The following is a 16209-nucleotide window of genomic DNA, read 5'->3' as shown; positions in this document are numbered from 1 at the left end:
TGCAGGCAGCACGGCGGCTGGTGTGCTGGGCAGAAGGGGATGTCCTGCCTGACACCCTGGTGCCAGCACAGTTTGCACAGTTGTTTCTCCATGTCTCCTGACTCAAGCGTGCCCAAATTAGCTCTTGCCACAAGTAACGCTTGATATTTCCCAGGGAAATCATTTAACTTGCACGGCTCTTTCTAAAATTGTGGTTGTCCTGATCCATCAATGTTTGCTGGTTCGGGTGGACAGCTGCTGCGGGCAGGAGCGGTTTGGAAAGCCCCATCTGGCCCCATAGTCCCCGCAGTGGGGGATGCGAGGAGGGACCATGTTGAGCAGGTGTCTTCTCGTCACAGGTGGTGGGACTGAAGGATCCTGTCCTACCACAGGACTGATGCTGGATTTGAGACAGTGATACAGGGCTGGCCAGGATATGAAACACGGGAGGACATGAGGGGAACAGGAATAATTTTGCCCCTGAGTCTGGCTTGCTCTGCATTTCAGCTCTGAGCTAAAGGGCAACCACCTTGGCCTGAGAATGGATGTTTTCATGCCACTAGTGTCTTCCCCGACCCAAGTGCTGAGCAGTGGTTTGGGGTGAGCCAAAACTCTGCAGATATTGGGAAAGCTCCATGTTAACGTGACCCAGGACCAGTGTCCCCTGTCTGGCTGTGCATCACAGCGCTTGCCTGCCCCTCTCTCGTAGGACAACGCTTCTGTAAGCTCCCAGCAGCCGATGTGGGCAGCAGGAAGCACCAGGCAGGGATCTGCACCCCGTGCCCAGCCCCGCGGCTGCCTGCCCTGCCTGCGCAGGCAGATGGCTTTTGCAGGACGCTCCGGATGTTGGAGCGAGGCTATTTTGGACCACGTGGGCGTCTGAATTCCAGGCGAATCCCCGGCTCAAAAAAAAAAAAACAACAAACCCCAAAGCCTGCCGGGGTCCCCGGAGGTGGAAACGCTGCAGCTCGAATGTCCCCGTGGCACGTAGCCCACCCACAGCTACGCCTGTTCGCCCACCAGCCCACCTGCCCCTGGCCCAGCGGCAGGACCTGTCGCACCCACTCGCCCTTCACCCAGCGCAGTCTGCATGTCCAGGGTACCCGGGTGGCCGTGGTGTGCCTTTGTGGCACCTGAGCAGCTCCTCAGCCCCCAGCAAGCGCTGATGCGGGAGGGGGTCTTGCCTTTCTCCTTGCTGCGGGCTGGGGGATGCTCTCCACGCCGCACTCCCCCCTTGCTCTGCCACGCCGGGTGGGAGAGGGCAGAGGGAATCCGGCTGCCTGCCCTTCTCCCAACCGCCGGCGCGGCGTCTGTTTGCTTTGAGGCCTGGGTCCCTCCTGCCAGGACATTCCCGGGCAGCGGCTGCTGCCATTTGCAGAGGAGCTGGGGGGACAGCCCAGACCATGGCCCCCCCAGTGCCACACGCCTGCTCTGCACCCATGTCCCTATCCCCAAGCCCTCTGGGGACCCACGCTGGGCTCCCACTAGGGAACCCTGTGAACAGTGAGCGTTCGTGTTCCCCCCCAGCCCTTTCTAGGAAGAGGTGGCCGGTCCCTGCCATGATCGGCTGCAGGACGTCCCTGGGAAGCGGGGCCAGCGCGAGCCACTGTGGCCAGCGCCCGCCACGTGGGAGACAGCTGGGGTTAAAAATTAACACAACCAGAGCCTCAATTAGCGGGTGGTGGGGCCGGTGGAGGGCTACGTGCTGCTCGGGGCACCCCCTCCCTGGGACTCGAGGCTTTTGCAGCTGGGAAGGTGGGGACTCCCGTGGCCTCCAGCCAGGGGACATGGGGGCAGAGGCACAGGCAGAGCCTGCCAGTGGCAGCTGGCCAAGCATGACGGTGGGTCACATCGACCCCAGCCCTGGTGGGCACACTCTTGGAGCTCAGTGCCCCAAAACCGTCAGCTGCTCCAGCTTGGCTATCTGGCACCATTGAGGCCAAGGGGAGCAAATTGGCTTGTCCAGATTCCTCCTGCCCGGGGTCTGGGAGGTTACGTGGGGAAGATCATTTCAAGAGGCTTTTGATGGCTGAAGAGATCCCACTCTCCACCTCTCCCAAACCAGGGATGTCACCAAGGTCTGGGGCTCCTGGTGCAGTATCTGGCCGGATTTGTGTCCCCTCTGGCAGCAGACACCCCGCACCTGGCATGGAGGAGGTGATAAGTGAGTGCCAGCTCTGTAACCCACTTGGATGGTGGCGGCTGTGCTGGGGGGGTTGGGTTGAGTGTTGTGGAGCGTGTTTGTGTTCTGGAGGCTGTTGGGATGGGACTCCCATGTGTGCAACCTTGGCAGCCCCCCAGCTGCTGTCCCGCAGCACCCTGCTGCCACCGGGGGGGGCCACGGACCTGTGTGACCCCCTCCCCACTCCAGGGTCAGGCTGCCCAGCATCACCTCCATTTCCTGTGTCCCCTCCGTTACTCCCAGCCCTGTGCCTCTGTCCAGAGCTGGGCAGAGGTCCCAGATCCGCTCCCTGGCTGGGGTGGCAGCAGCGCAGACCGCGTTGTGGGGGCCCGGTGCCTGTCTTGGTGGGGGACATTTGGCACTGGTTCTGGCAGGCAGAGACTGGGGGCAGCGCTGCTGTTTGCAGGCAACTTCCACCCTGTCCCCTTGCCATCGGCCATGTCCCTGCAGCTTCCACCCCCGGCCCCTGTGGCCTTCATCCCCCATCTACTGTGCCCTCTACCCTGCCCCTCTGGCCCTCCATCCCTGTCCCACCTGCCCTCTATCCTCATCTCTGACATCCTCCATCCCTGACTTCCTCAGTCTCTATCACTGTCCCTGTCATCTTCTATCCCCATCCCATCCATCCTCCATCCTTGTCCCCGTTGCCTGTCCCCTTTGCTCTCCATCCCTGCCCTCCTGTTGCCACCCGCTCCCATCATGACACAGGAACAGGGTCCCATGGCAGGACAAAGGCTTGTGGGCTGCATCCCCAGGCCGACGCCCTTGTCCCCATGTTCTGAGGATGTACCAGTTCGGGGGCACTGGGGGACCCTGTCATCTCCGAGGCTGCAGCACTGGGTGCCAGGCAGCAGGTACCAGCTCAGGGATGCTGGGGAGCCTGGAGGTTTGCTGGGGAGAGCTGGGCTGGAGCCCCAGCTTTGCTGCTGCCACTGTGAGCAAGTCCCTGCTGGGCTCTGTGCCTCAGTTTCCCCTCTGTTAGAGGACTTCAGCTCCCAATAAAGGAAACTTTCGTTTGTGGGAGTTTTCCAAATATGCTGAGCTATGGAATCCTGCTGTGGCTGGGAGAGGACCTTTGGTGGGCGGCAAACTCCAGGTGCAACTGCTATGGGCCGTGCCTTTGCGAGTGGGACATCAGTGCCCTGCAGCTCACAGGGGCACTGGGAGTCGGCGTGCACTTGGGTCCCTAAAAATAGCAAAAAAGGGCAGAAGAAACAGCCTGTGTGAAGCCCACACAGGTGAGAGGGTGTTGTTTGCTGGGCAGGATCGCCGGTGTCACCGCAGCCGGGCTGGGGTGCGGTTCTGGGGCTTGCTGTCCCTTCTCCCATGTCACCTCTGCCACCTGCATCCCACACGCCTGGCACGAGACTCTTCCGATGCCTGTTATTGGTGGCAAGACGCTTGAATGGTGTAGGCAGGTGGGCAAGGAGCACATGGTGGGGGGCAAGCAGAGGAGCTGAGGGGGCTGGTGGCGATGCCAGCCAGTGACAGGGCACAAGGGGTGCCCAGAGGGATGGGACAGTGACCCCCATTGCTGCCACCCGGGAGGGAGCTTTTTGGGAAGGCAGAGCATCATCACAGCGCCCATGTTTGAAAATTCAGTCGTTAAATGTGCAAAAGGTGCATAACTAATGAGATGCGGATCAAATACAAACAACGTATCTGTGCTGCTTTCTTCCCCGCCCGCCCCCCCCCCCCATCTTACATTTTTTGTTTCATTTTGAGGCGGGAGCGGGGTGGGAAGCGATTTTGCATTCCTGTGAAAAAAAATCAACGGCAACACAAACCCAGTTTCATTTTTGTCAGGGTTTCTGCTTTTGGGAGGTTTTGGGTATTTTGCTGGCAACTGAAAAGGCTGCAGGAATTGGGGGTGGTGGGGCTTTTTTTGGGCTGTTTGTCCCTGGAAAGCTGCTCTTGGCTGAGCAGTGGGGGTTTGAAGAGTTTTTTAAACTTCCAATTTTTCAGTGCCTGCCCTTCAAAGGAGAAAAGAAGAAATGTCCCTGCAAGCACCAAAAAAAACCCTGCCAAAAAGTTGAGCAGAAAACTTCTGGGGCGAGTGTGTCCACCCCTCATCCCTGTAGGGGCCAAAGCTCTGGGAGATTTGTCCCCTCCCTCTGGGTGACTTATCAGTATCTGCTGTTTGTTCAGGGGGATTTCACGGATGCTCTGCCTTGGGAACAGGAAAGGGCCCTCCCCGTGGCAGTGGCAGGTTGGGGTCCCCATGAGGGGGACAAGGGCATGTGGGCACCCCAAAGGGGACATGGAGGTACAGGGGGACAGGGCACATGCTGGGAGCCACCATAAGTGGGGACACAGAGGGGTGGGGAACACTCTGTGGTCACCCCACGGTGGGGGACACAGAGGGATGGGGAACATTCTGGGGTCACCCACGGTGGGGGACATAGAGGGATGGGGGCCACCTGCTGAGGTGAAGCTTCATGGGTGGATGGGGGTTGGAGGAGCCCCCTGGCGTGACACCCTACAGAGCACATGGCTGGTGGATGCAGGCCAGGGTGACACCCCTGAGGCTGGGCAGGGGACAGCCCGTGGTGGGGACACACACAGGGGTGTCACCCCTCAGGACGGAGGGCAAAGGAGGACGCACAGCAGGGTGACACTCCACTGGGAATGGATGTGGATTTGGGGGGCACAGTGGGGTGATACCCATGGGGGCAGGAGGGACATGGGGGTACACAGCAGGGTGACACCTGTGGGCATGGATGAGACACGGAGGGCACACCACAGTGTCACCCCTGAGGGTGGATGGGACATGGGGGTACACAGCAGGAGGCCACCCATGGGAACAGATGGGACAGGGGGTGCACACCACAATGTCATGCTGTGGGGGTGGGCAGGATGTAGGATGCACAGCAGAGTGAGACTTGTGGGGGTGGATGGGACATGGGGGGACGACACCATGGTGACATCCTACAGGACCTGATGGGACACGGGGGGGCGTGGCACAGTGGGATGACACCCGTGTGGGTGGATGGGACATGGGGGAGCAGACTGTGGTGACACTCATGGGGGTGGTTAGGACCCCACAGTGACACCCGTGGGGGATGGACAGCCCATAGGGGGCACAGTGAGGTGACACCCGTGCGAGCAATGGGACACAAGGGGCACAGCATGGTGGCACCCGTGGGGGTGGCTGGCACAGGGTGGGCACAGCGGGTGACATGGGGGGTGCACAGCAGGTGACATGGGGAGTGCACAGAGGGTGACACAGGGAGTACACAGAGGGTGATATGGGGGGTGCACAGAAGGTGACATGGGGTGCACAGCGAGTGATATGAGGGGTGCACAGAGGGTGACACAGGGAGTACACAGAGGGTGATATAGGGGGTGCACAGAGGGTGATACGGGAGTGCACAGGAGGTGGCCCGGGGCTGCACAGTGGGTGACACAGGGGTGCACAGCGGGTGACAGGGGGGGTGCGCAGAAGGTGGTATGAGGGATGCACAGAGGGTGATATGGGGATACACAGGGGGTGACCCGGGGGTGCACCCCGACATGAGGGGGGGAGTGAGGGGTGTGCGGCGGGCGGCGCGCGCGTGGGGCGGCGGGGGGCGCGCGCGGCGCGCGTGGCTGGGCGCGCGGGGCGGTCCGGTCCGGTCCGGGTTTTGCCGGCAGCCGCGGGCAGCGGCGGCAGCGCCGTGCAGCGATTCGGGGCTGAGCACTCCCAGAGCGAGCGGCGATGTGGAGGTGGGTGTGCGGCGGCGGCGAGGCACCGTGCCCGCCTCGGCTCCCCTCGCCCGGGCCCCCCCTCCCCGGCGTCGGGCAGGTGCTAACCCCCCCCTCCCCCTGCTTTTCTTCCCCCCGGCTCCCGGGCAGCCCCCGCCGCTCCCGGCAGTGCTGCCCGCGGTGGCGGCTCCCGGACCGCCGGTAGGTGCCGGCCCTCGGGGCCGCTCCGGCGGGCGGCGGCGGCGGAGTTGGAGTGTGTGGGGTGGTGGGGGTGGTGGAGAAAGGGGAGGGGGGAGAAGAAAAAGTTTGGCGGGGGGCGGCTGCGGCTCGCCCCGCTCCGCCCGGCGCCGTTACCGGGCTGCCCGCGGCGGCGGCGGGGAGCGGAGCTGGCCGCCTGCCCGCCTGCCCGCGCCGGGGCCCGGCCGGTGCTGCCTGCGCGGCGCCCGAGCGGCCCCGCCGCTTCCCGGGGAGGGGCGGCGGGGTAACGAGCAAAGTTTTTCTCGGTGCGGCTGAACCCCCCCTCCCCGTCCCCTTGGCCACTACCCCGCTCCCCGGCAGGGATGCGCTGGGAGCCGGGGGGAAGAATGGGGACGAGCTCCCCCCCGCCGCCCCGGGCCGCCGCGGCATCGCCCGGTGGTTTCCCGGGTGACAATGGTGGCGGCGGGGCCGGGGGGCGGCGGGGGCGGCCGCTCCGGCAGCGCCGCGGCGCCGGGGGAAGGCGGCGCGCCCCGGGCAGCGCGGGGCCGGTCACTGCCACCCGCGGCGGTTCTCGCGTGGGGGGGCGGGGGGTCACCCCCACCCGGCACCTGGGGCTCGCAGCGGCCCCTCCGCGCTCAGTTCCCCGTGGGGAGCTCTCGCTTCTCCCGGCGTGCGCCGGGCTCCGGCGGCAGTCGGGCTCCTCCGGCGGTGGCCGGCAGTGGGGTGGCCGTGGGAGCGGCGCCGCTCGCCATCGCCCAGCCATGTGCAGGAACTAACCCAACTTTATTATCCCTCCCCCTTCCTAAGTAATTCCCCCCCCCCCGGCTTCGCCGTCAAATGGGATTCCCACATCTCCCGCTCCCCCCCACCTCCGGTGGGGAAGGCACCCATCGCACCCCGAGTCCCAAAGATCCAGCCGGATCCCCGCGTCCGCTGTGGAATATCCCTCATATGCGCCCGACGCGGGTGCTGCCAGCCCCAAAGCCATCGTGGGTTTTATGAGCGATGCCTGATCCTGGGATTATGGCACCAAACTCCGCTGAATCGCGGCCCCACGAGCTCCACGGCGGTTTCCCGCCCCCCCCGTCCCCCTTTATTTTATTTTTATTATTACTGTGGTTCTTTTAGCTGCATCCCGCAAACGGCGACGTCCTTCTTGCGGGCCCGTGTTTGCTTTGGGTCGGTTTATTCTTTGCTGGGATGATTGATTGGGGAGAGAAGGGGGGTGGGGTGGGATGGGGATGGGGGGGGCCAAAGCGCCGCCGCCGGCCCCGCTCAGCGTCCCACGCATAAACAAAGCTGCGCACACATCCTGCGATAACGGATCACATGTGTGCGCCGCCCCGTCGCCCCTGACCCCGGCTGGGCAACCTTTACCCCCCGCCGTCCTCTCCCTGCAAACGACCCCGGGAAAGGAGGGGGGGAAGATAGGGGGGGCTGCTGTGCCACGGGGATTGGGGGGGGTTGAGACAGGATTTGGGGAATGGGGGATGCACAAGCCTGGCTACCTGGGGCGCAGGGCCGGAGCCGGCGGAAGTTTTGTTTCTCTGGAAACGGGCCCTTGCTGTGTCAGCAACCCCTTTGTGCCGCTTTGTCCGTTCCTCCCCGGCCCCCTCGCCCGGTGGCGGGGCCGCACCTGGGGCTGCGGCGGGACGGAACCCCCCCTGCTCCCCATCAGCTTGCTGCTCCCCGGGGAGTTGAGTTGCAGCCCCCTCCCTGGGAGGGCAGCGGGGTTGAGATGAGGAGGGGTTGGACGGGAAAGTGGGGGGAGTGATGTGGTGACCCCCCAAAGGTCCTGCTCAGCGGGAGCGCTCGTAGGCATGGAAACCCTTATCCGTCCATCTGTCCGTCCGGTTTTCCTTAAAATTTCTATCTGGAAAAGCTTTGCAGAACCATCTTCATTAGCAGCAGCCCCAGTTCCCAGCATCCAGACCCGGCAGGGACGCCAGCTCTCACCTCCTCGGTGGTGCCGGCGGCTCTTGCCACCGCATCAAATTCAAATCAGTCACGGTGTCACGTGGGCCGAGCTTCGAACCCAAAAAGTGTCACCGTGCGTGGTGGCCCTGGCTCCTGGCAGATACCCGGAAAAGGCCTGGCAAACCCAGGATGCCGGTACCGGCATCACCCCGATGATGCTGGCAGATGTTGCTCTGTGACCTCCGGGCTGGTGTTGGGGTGTGTGTGTGTGGGGGGGCGTCACGATGACGGGACGATGGGGATGGGGACGCGCTGGCGTGTGACAACAAAAGCAAAGTAACAAAGGACCCGCCGGTGGCGCTCAGAAGTTCATGCCGGCCCCCCACCGTGGTTGTCCGGCACTGTCCGGGGATTGGGTGGCCTCATGGGCAGGGAGGGGACTTTGCCTGTTTGCCAGCGGGGGTTGCAGGCAGGGGTTTGGGGGTGTTTGTGCCAGGCTCCGCGCACGCCTCCCCCACCCCGCCACGCTGGGAAGGAGGCAGGAGGCGGCCGAGTCGTCCTTGACATGGACTTTGTGGCGGGCATGCGGGCAGCCGGCGCCGCGCTGCCAGGCGCCTGCCTGCACCTCCTGCCCGCGGCGCAGGGAGGGCAGGCAGGGCAGAGGGGCTCCGGGCGCCGTGCCCCGAAATTCAGCCCGTCTTTCCTTTTCCTCCTCCTTGCCAAAGCTGAGTGGTGGGGGAAATGCTATGTGGGCATGAGGTGGGGGGCGATATTTTGAGGATCCCTTGTCCTGCTCCTCTTGTCACCTGGGCTCATCCAGGCTGGAAATGGGCAGGTGTTGGCAGCGCAGGTGCTGCTTGCCTGGGACCTGAGGATGCTGCAGGGCTTGGGGGTGGCGTCCTCTCCCCAAAGTTGTCCCTTCTGCCACAGCTCCTACCTGAGGGGCTGGAGGAGGGCTGGATCCAGGGTGCTTGGCCCTTGCAGCCAGCCCCCCTACATCTCCTGCAACAGCCGTTCAAGGCTCAGCTGGGGCTGGACCCGGCCCTGGTGTGTCCCGGACCCTCCACCTCTGTCCCCCCAGCAGGGACGTTCCCCGGGCTGGCGGGAGCGGGTGCTGCCGCTCCCCCGTCTCTCCTCACCCCGCTGCCACGTTTGTTTTCCCAAACTCCGACCGTACGAACAACCTCTTGATTAAGTGTATTAATAGTTAAACTTTCAGCTCATAGCTTAAACTCACCAGACCACGAAAAGCTCCCTCCTTTACTCATGCTCTGTTGCTCAACTAAAATATTGCACTCAAAAGGGTTGTTTTTTTTTTTCTTTTTCCCCTCCTTTTCCCCTGACTCAACTTTGACTCCTGGGAGCGTGGGGGGTCTTGCAGGGCCCCCCCTCCCATCTTGGGGGACCCCCTGTTGTCCCACTGCCCAGGACAGGGCGGTTGGAGGGCCTTGCCTGGCTGGGTGTCCCCTCTTGAAGCCCAGCCAGGCTGGGGAGGAGGATGGGAACCGCCATCCCGGGGAGATAGTGGCCCCCTTCCCTGCTGGGGACATGGGGAGGGGCTGTGGTGGTTGTGGATGGGATGGAACTGCCAGTGGTACCTGGTGTATGGGGTCAGGTGATAGTGCAGGAGGAACAGTGAGAGGTTCAGCCATGACAAATGCCAGGGTCCTGCAGCTGGGTGGGGGCAAAGGGTGGGTTGGGAGCAGCCCTGCAGAGAAGGACTGGGGGATACTGGTGGGTGACAGATGGGACATGAGCCGGCAATGTGCACTTGCAGCCTAGAAACCAAATTGCATCCTGGGCTGCATCCCCAGCAGTGTGGGCAGCAGGTCGAGGAGGGGATGCTCCCTCTGTGCTCCGCTTTGGTGAGACCCCCTGCAGTGCTGGTCCAGCTCTGGGGTCCCCAGCACAGGACACACATGGACCTGCTGGAGAGGGGCCAGAGGAGCCACAGGAATGATCTGAGGCTGGAACAGCTCTGCTGTGGATAGAAGTTGCAAGAGCTGGGGTTCTTCAGCCAGGAGAAGGGAGACCTCATTGCACCTTTCAGTATATAAAAGAGGCTTGTAAGAAAGATGGAGAGAGACTTTTCTCCAGGACCTGTAGTGATGGGACAAGAGGCCAAGGTTTTACACTGAAAGAGGGCGGGTTTAGGTTGGACATAAGGAAGGAATGTTTTATGATGAGGGTGGTGAGGCACTGGGACAGGCTGTCTAAGGAGATTGTGGATGCCCCATCCCTGCCAAGTGTTCAAGGTCAGGTTGGACAGGGCTCTGAGCACCCTGGTCTGGTTGAAGATGCTCATGGTCTTTGGAGGTTTCTTCCCATCCAAACCCTTCTGTGTTTTGCTGAAGGGGGGCAGTGGCATAGGATGGGCAGGAGGGGAGAGCGAGGGGGTAGCTGGAGGAGGAGGCTCTGCCATGGGGAGCTGGGCAGGATCAGGCCTGTGCCAGAGGGACCTGCCCTGGGGGAGCTGGGCTGTGACTATTGCTGGGGAACCTGCCAGGTGAGCATCAGGGCACGGGGGCGAGGAGCTGCCTGTGTCCCCATCTGTGCCCCGTGTCCCCTGGGATGCCGGCAGTGTTGGAGCCCTAGGAGAGCTGCAGGGAGAGCCAGGCAGCAGGACAGTGAGACACCAATGAGGGGCTGTGGGTGACCTGTGAGTCCCATTGCCTTTGGGAGCATCCAAAGGGCACGTTTCACCCTGGACAATCACCCTGAAAACCAGGGTCGAAAGAAGCTTTTGGGTCCATCAAGATCTCAGCGCCGATGGTGCAAATGTGCCGTGGAGCAGGTCCTCACCCTGCCCAGTATTCTCTCCTTTCAGGGCTGGGGGTGCATCGATAACGTCTTTGGAGTGGTTTCATCCTGGCTTGCAAGCAAGTGGAGGGCACTGACGATCTGAGATGACAGCCCTTGCCACACATGGGTGGCAGCCTGTTATTATGTGAATAAAAGGATTTTTAAGGTCGCAAGGTTTTCAAGAGGCTGCCTTGGTGTCTCTGGTTTCCACCCATCCATCGTTATGGCATGGAAGAGGGACCTGAGTAACGACCCTTCTGTGTCCACCTCATGAAGGTTGACTCCCAGGCCCTGGTCTTCCCTTGGGATTTGTGGGTCTGGCGCTATGTCCTTATACTCGAACAGTGTTGCTTGTACCAAAGCATCTTCTCTGGAGACATTCAAAACCCGCCTGGACATGTTCCTGTGCGACCTCACCTAGGCGTTCCTGCTCCAGCAGGGGGATTGGACTAGATGATCTTTTGAGGTCCCTTCCAATCCCAAACATACTGTGATACTGTGATCTTCCACTGCCTGAACTTGAACATCCTTTGTGCTGGGAGTATGAGGACACATCACCTCCATAGAGTGATGCCTATGGCGTGGTGGCCCAGGTGTGCGTGGGGCTCAACCCTCGGACTGGTGGCAAAGAAAGAAAATGCTGGTTTGTGATTTTCTGTCTTCACTCTCCCAGCTTAGTGAGGTGGGAGCTGGAAGAGGGCTTAGGTCACTGGCTGTGCCGCAATACATGTCTTCAGTGGGGACATGATGTAGATGATGGATGGGACCTGCACCGCAGTATGAGACGTAGCCTGTTATTTCTGGGTCACTTCTGAGATGGGCTACATCCCGAGGGTCTGATTGTCACTTTCATGGCACCAGACATTGGGTGGTGGCTTGGCTGGGGAATGGTGCTGTCCTGGCCCCGCAGGCTGTGAGGTGCTTCTGGGTGACTCCAGTGCTGCCACCCATGAGACCCCACCTGACCCTGGCATATGTTTGCTCAGCAGTTGTTTGGCTGCCTGGTAATGGCCCAGCTTGAGCAAGGGTTGGGTTTGTGCTCTGGTGTGATGAGATGGGGTATGGTCACCCCCAGTGTCCTCTGGTGCTGCTGTCTCTGGTCATCCCTTGGTTTGCTGGTGGTTGCCGCTGTTGGAAGGCAGCACTGCTCTAGCCTGCGGCTGTGGCTTGATGGATGTTTCATTTTTGGCTTTGCAAACCTTCCTTGAGTTCCTGCCTCTGCTCCAGCTCTTCATAGGGATGTCTGGGCAACATCCATCTCCCATGGTCTTCCTTATGAGAGTCTTCAGCTGTGTCCCAACGAGCAACACAGTTCTATCTACTCAGACTGGAGGTGGTCTGTTAGTGCCTCCAAGGGTCCTGCGTCATCAGTTCTCACTTTTTGCTGGGACCCTTGTGACTTGGGTGCCTCTGTCTCCCTTGGAGGCTGACAGAGAAGCAGTTTGGGGTCCAGGTCTGAGTCCCGAGTTCCTCACTTGAACATCCCAACCCTGAAGGGTCCCAAGTGTTTGCAGGTCCAGGTGCTCTCAGCTCTGCTGCCTCCATGCCCTGCAGCCTCTTCTCCTCCGCACCCGCTTGCCGCTCGGAGGCAGGTTCCTGCTGTCCAGCCTCTCCTGGAGCTGGAGCGTGGTCAGGGAGGACCATTCATGCCTAAGGAGCATTGATGTGGTGGGAACGGATTAAGACCTTCCATGCTGGTACACAGCCTGATGGAGGGAGAGGCCCATGCTCTGCCCTCTGCTTTGCAGGGCTCTGTCTTTGGGTATGGGTCCATGTCAAGAGAGGGAAAACTGCCTGCAGATGTTGTTTGGAAGGTATATGGGGTCTTCCCTCCTTTCATAGCCTCATAAAATGGTTTGGGTTGCAAGGGACCTTCAAAGATCATCTAATCTAACCCTCCCTCAGAAGATCTAGGCATGTATTTCACTAGACCAGGTTCCTCAATGCCCCATCCAACCTGACCTTGAACACTCCTAATGATGGTGCCTCCACAACTCCTCTGGGCAGCCTGTCCCAGTGTCTCACCACCCCCATTGTAAAACATTTCTTTCGCATGTCCAGTCTGACCTTCTTTGAGTTTAAAACTGTGCCTTGTCCTGTCACTACATGCCCTGGTGGGAACTCTTCTTCTGTCTATCCTGTAAACCTTCTTTATAAGTTGAGAGGTCACTCAGCAGGTCCATCTCTGGACTGGTGGACTGGGCCAGGGGGAGCTGGGGGGCTGGCTTGGGGACAGGCAGGGCAGTTGGACCCGGGGCCAGGAGTGCCAGGCTGGGTTGTTCTTCCCCATCTTCCCCTCCTGCATCCATGCGTGTTCGGGGTCACTGCAGCGGGGTGGATCCAGCACCCGTTGCTGCCGGCTGGGGACTGTCCCCCATTCCTGCCACCCGTGGGAGCGAGTGGCCGAGGACGGCTGGCTGCGGGAGCTCCCCGTGCCCTCTGCTTTACCTTCTGCATCTCCCTAATCTGATGACCGGAGGTATGCGAAGCATTTCAAATATGGCCTCGTTAGCTGGCTCCGGACAGAGCACGCAAGAGGCGTTTCTTCACACTCCTATTCCAGCCGGCTGTTGCCGTTCCCTCCTCCCACGGGCATCCCGTTGCCGCTTGCCCCGCGCTGGCTGGGCTCAGCATGGAGCCGTCCTGCCCAGCGGCGGGATGGATGTGTCCTGGTGCAGGTCAGCTCTCGGCTGCACTGGACACCGTGGGCAGGTGATGGGTCCCACCGTGGTTTGAGAGTGTCATTGGGCAAGGGGCGAATGTGTGCCCATGCTGGGGAGCAGGTGTCCCCTCTGCCCGCAACCTGGGCGGGTGGTCTGACCTCTCAGCCCGCCCAGGGGCTTGGAGGGGCAGCCCAGGAAACAAGTGATGGATGGGGTGGGGGTCCCAGGGAGTCCCCTGGGAGCAGAGGACTCTCTGGGAGGTGCTGGGTGGCGGATGGGGGATGGGGGCTGCTGGTTGCGGTGGGAAGTGGACCTGGTGGGGCGCACAGTGCAGCTCAGTGCAGGGGTGGGAGAACCCAGGGTCCCCAGGTCACACAGGCGCTCCCCAGGGACATGGTGGCCCAGCTCTGGCCAGCTCTCTAGAGTGGTCCTTGTGCTGTGCTCACAGAGGTGCTGTGGCACCCACCTCGGAGTGCTGTGCACCCCCCAGCCCTCCCTGGGAGTGGCACGGAGCACCCTGTCCATCTGTCTGTCTGTCCCATCCCCTGCATACCCCAGTGCACATCACCGGATCAGCACACTAAGCTGCCGCTGGACGTGGCCCTGCGCCAGTGGTGCTGCTGCACTTCTGCCCGGCCAGAGCCGCCTGCCCGCAGTGCCAGTGCTGGCGGGGACCCGCCGCTTTCCATGTCCCCAGTGTCCCCTGCTTTGCTGCGGCAGCAGCGGGAGCCTGGCAGCGTCTCCCCGCTCTGCTGAAGGAGCTATTTAAAGCTGGGGCTGGGGGAGAAAAATGAATGTAGGAGATGAAGATGATGAAGGTGGCTCCGGCCGCCCTTGGGGACAGCTGGCCCAGCGTCAGCGTCCCTAGGGAGGGGACACCATGGCCCGGCATGGTCCGGCATGGCCCCGGCAGGGCTGGGAGCAGGACGCCAGGCGTTTGTGCTTTAATGCATCAGGACAGCTTGCAAATTCCAGGCTGGCGCGGCGAGGTGCCGGCCGCCGAGCGTGCGCTGTCTCGTGGCCGAGAGGGCCGCGCTGCCATAACCGGTTAGTTGTCTCGGTGGCTGCCGGCGGGCACGAGGGCTGTCGGGGGGCCGGGGGCCAGAGCGGGGCTGCGGGCAGCCCCTGCCTCCCGCCGTGCTGGGGGTCTCTATGCAGCCCCTGCTGCAGCTGAGACCCGGGGCAGCCCTGCTGCGGTGGCAGTGCAGCAGCAGCGGGAGGTTGGCCTGAGAAAGGCAGGTCTGCAGGGACCCTGTCCTGTAGGGACCCCTGTCCCCCCTGTCCCCACTTTCTGTAGACCCCCCTGACTTCCCCACCTGCAGGGACCCTTCTGCAGTGCCCAGTGTCCCCTCCTCATGTCACTCCCTTCTGCAGGGACCCTTGCCCTCAGTTCTTCAGGGCCACCTGTCCCCCTGCTCTGCAGAGCCTCCTGCTCCTTGTCTGCAGGGACCCCTGTCCCCTCCACCTTCAGAGCCCTGTCCCCCCTCAGCATCTACAGGAAACCCTGTCCCCCCTTTTGCAGGGGCCCCTGCTGCTTTCTGCAGAGCCTCTTGTTCCCCCTTCTGCAGAGCCCTGTGTCCCCCCCGGTTTGCAGGGACCCTTGTCCCCATCTCTGCAGACCCCCTGTCCCCCATCTTGCAGAGCCCAAGGGTGATTCCCAAGCATGCCCCCCCAGTACTGATGAGGACCCAGAGGCAGATCAAGAACCGAATCCCTGGGAGAGGGTACGCGCTGTCATCTCTACACATGGGGAAACTGAGGCAGGGAAGGGCAGCACTGCTGCCCACGCTCCCGGTACCGCCGCGGTCCGGCAGGCTGGGGCCAGTGGCAAGGACATGCTCCTGGGGATCCCCGCGCACCCCATGCAAACTGTCAATTGATGCTTTTCCACTGAATCCTTCCTAAGAGGCGGTTTCTCATCCTTTGCCTAAATATTTCCTAAATGAGCCGAGACCCACAGCTGAGACCATTGCCTGACGTGGCCGCGTATCACCTCCCTCTCCATGTCCTCACATTTGAGTTCTTTAAATAAAATAGCCTTAAAAACACATATTGGCCACCTTGCTGGGACAAAACAGTGTCACCTTGAGTGCTGAACCCGCAACGTTGGGGCCCTGGGTGCTGGCCGGTCTCTGTGTGTCCCCAGCCCCACTCCTGCCATGGTCGCCGCATCTCGGGGGGTGGAGGATGGGGCTTTTTCTCTTTGCGAAGGCGTTGGGGGATTAGCGAGAGGATTAGTAAATATGACCCCAGGTAAAGATTAAGACCCAAATAAAAAAGGAAAAAAGGTGTTTTTTTTCCCCCCATGCTGATGCACCGTGAAGATTAAAACGGGATGAATTCAGGCAGTGACGGCAGCTCGTTTAGTGTTGGGGTGGGGGTGGTGGTGGTGGGGCCTATCAGTGGGTCTGCAGATTCCAGAGCTGGGGGGAATGGGGGACCTGGGGGGTTGTGGCAGGTCACCGGGGGTCCCCAGGGGCTGGGCTGCTTGTGGCTGGTTCTGGCCAGAACTGGCAGTGGGTGATGGGGAGGGGATTTTTTGAGTGGGGGGCATATTGATAACTGCTGCCAGCCTAATCCTGGAAATAACTGGTGCTCAGCACAGGGTGGTGGCTTCAGCAGCTTGTCCCACAGGCTGATAGCACGAGAAATAACGCTGGGAAGCACCCGTGGCAGCCAGGAAGGCAGCGGGGAGTGAGAGCCCCCCCCCCCGCAGCTTTCCCCATAGCTGTGGGACCCGCTCTTGTCCCACCCGAGCCCCCCCGGCCCCATCCTGCCAACTGT

The 16209-nt window shown here is 61.7% G+C and overlaps 1 protein-coding gene across 2 annotated transcripts in view; it reads left to right on the top strand.

Annotated features, from left to right (window-relative positions):
- Nucleotides 1-5725: 5725 nt before the first annotated feature.
- CXXC5 (CXXC finger protein 5) overlaps nucleotides 5726-16209 on the top strand; it is a 37849-nt gene continuing 27365 nt past the window's right edge. Inside the window, exon 1 of one of the 2 annotated variants that reach the window (XM_065030213.1) lies at nucleotides 5726-5866. The gene's annotated coding sequence lies outside the window, so the exon portion shown is untranslated. Of the gene's footprint in view, nucleotides 5946-16209 lie in introns of both variants that reach the window. The other variant, XM_065030214.1, reaches the window with a different exon arrangement.

This window comes from Columba livia, chromosome 14, assembly GCF_036013475.1.
Source record: "Columba livia isolate bColLiv1 breed racing homer chromosome 14, bColLiv1.pat.W.v2, whole genome shotgun sequence".
NCBI lineage: Eukaryota > Metazoa > Chordata > Aves > Columbiformes > Columbidae > Columba > Columba livia.
The sequence above is the reverse complement of the archived record's forward strand: the minus strand, read 5'-3'. Positions and strand labels throughout refer to the sequence as shown.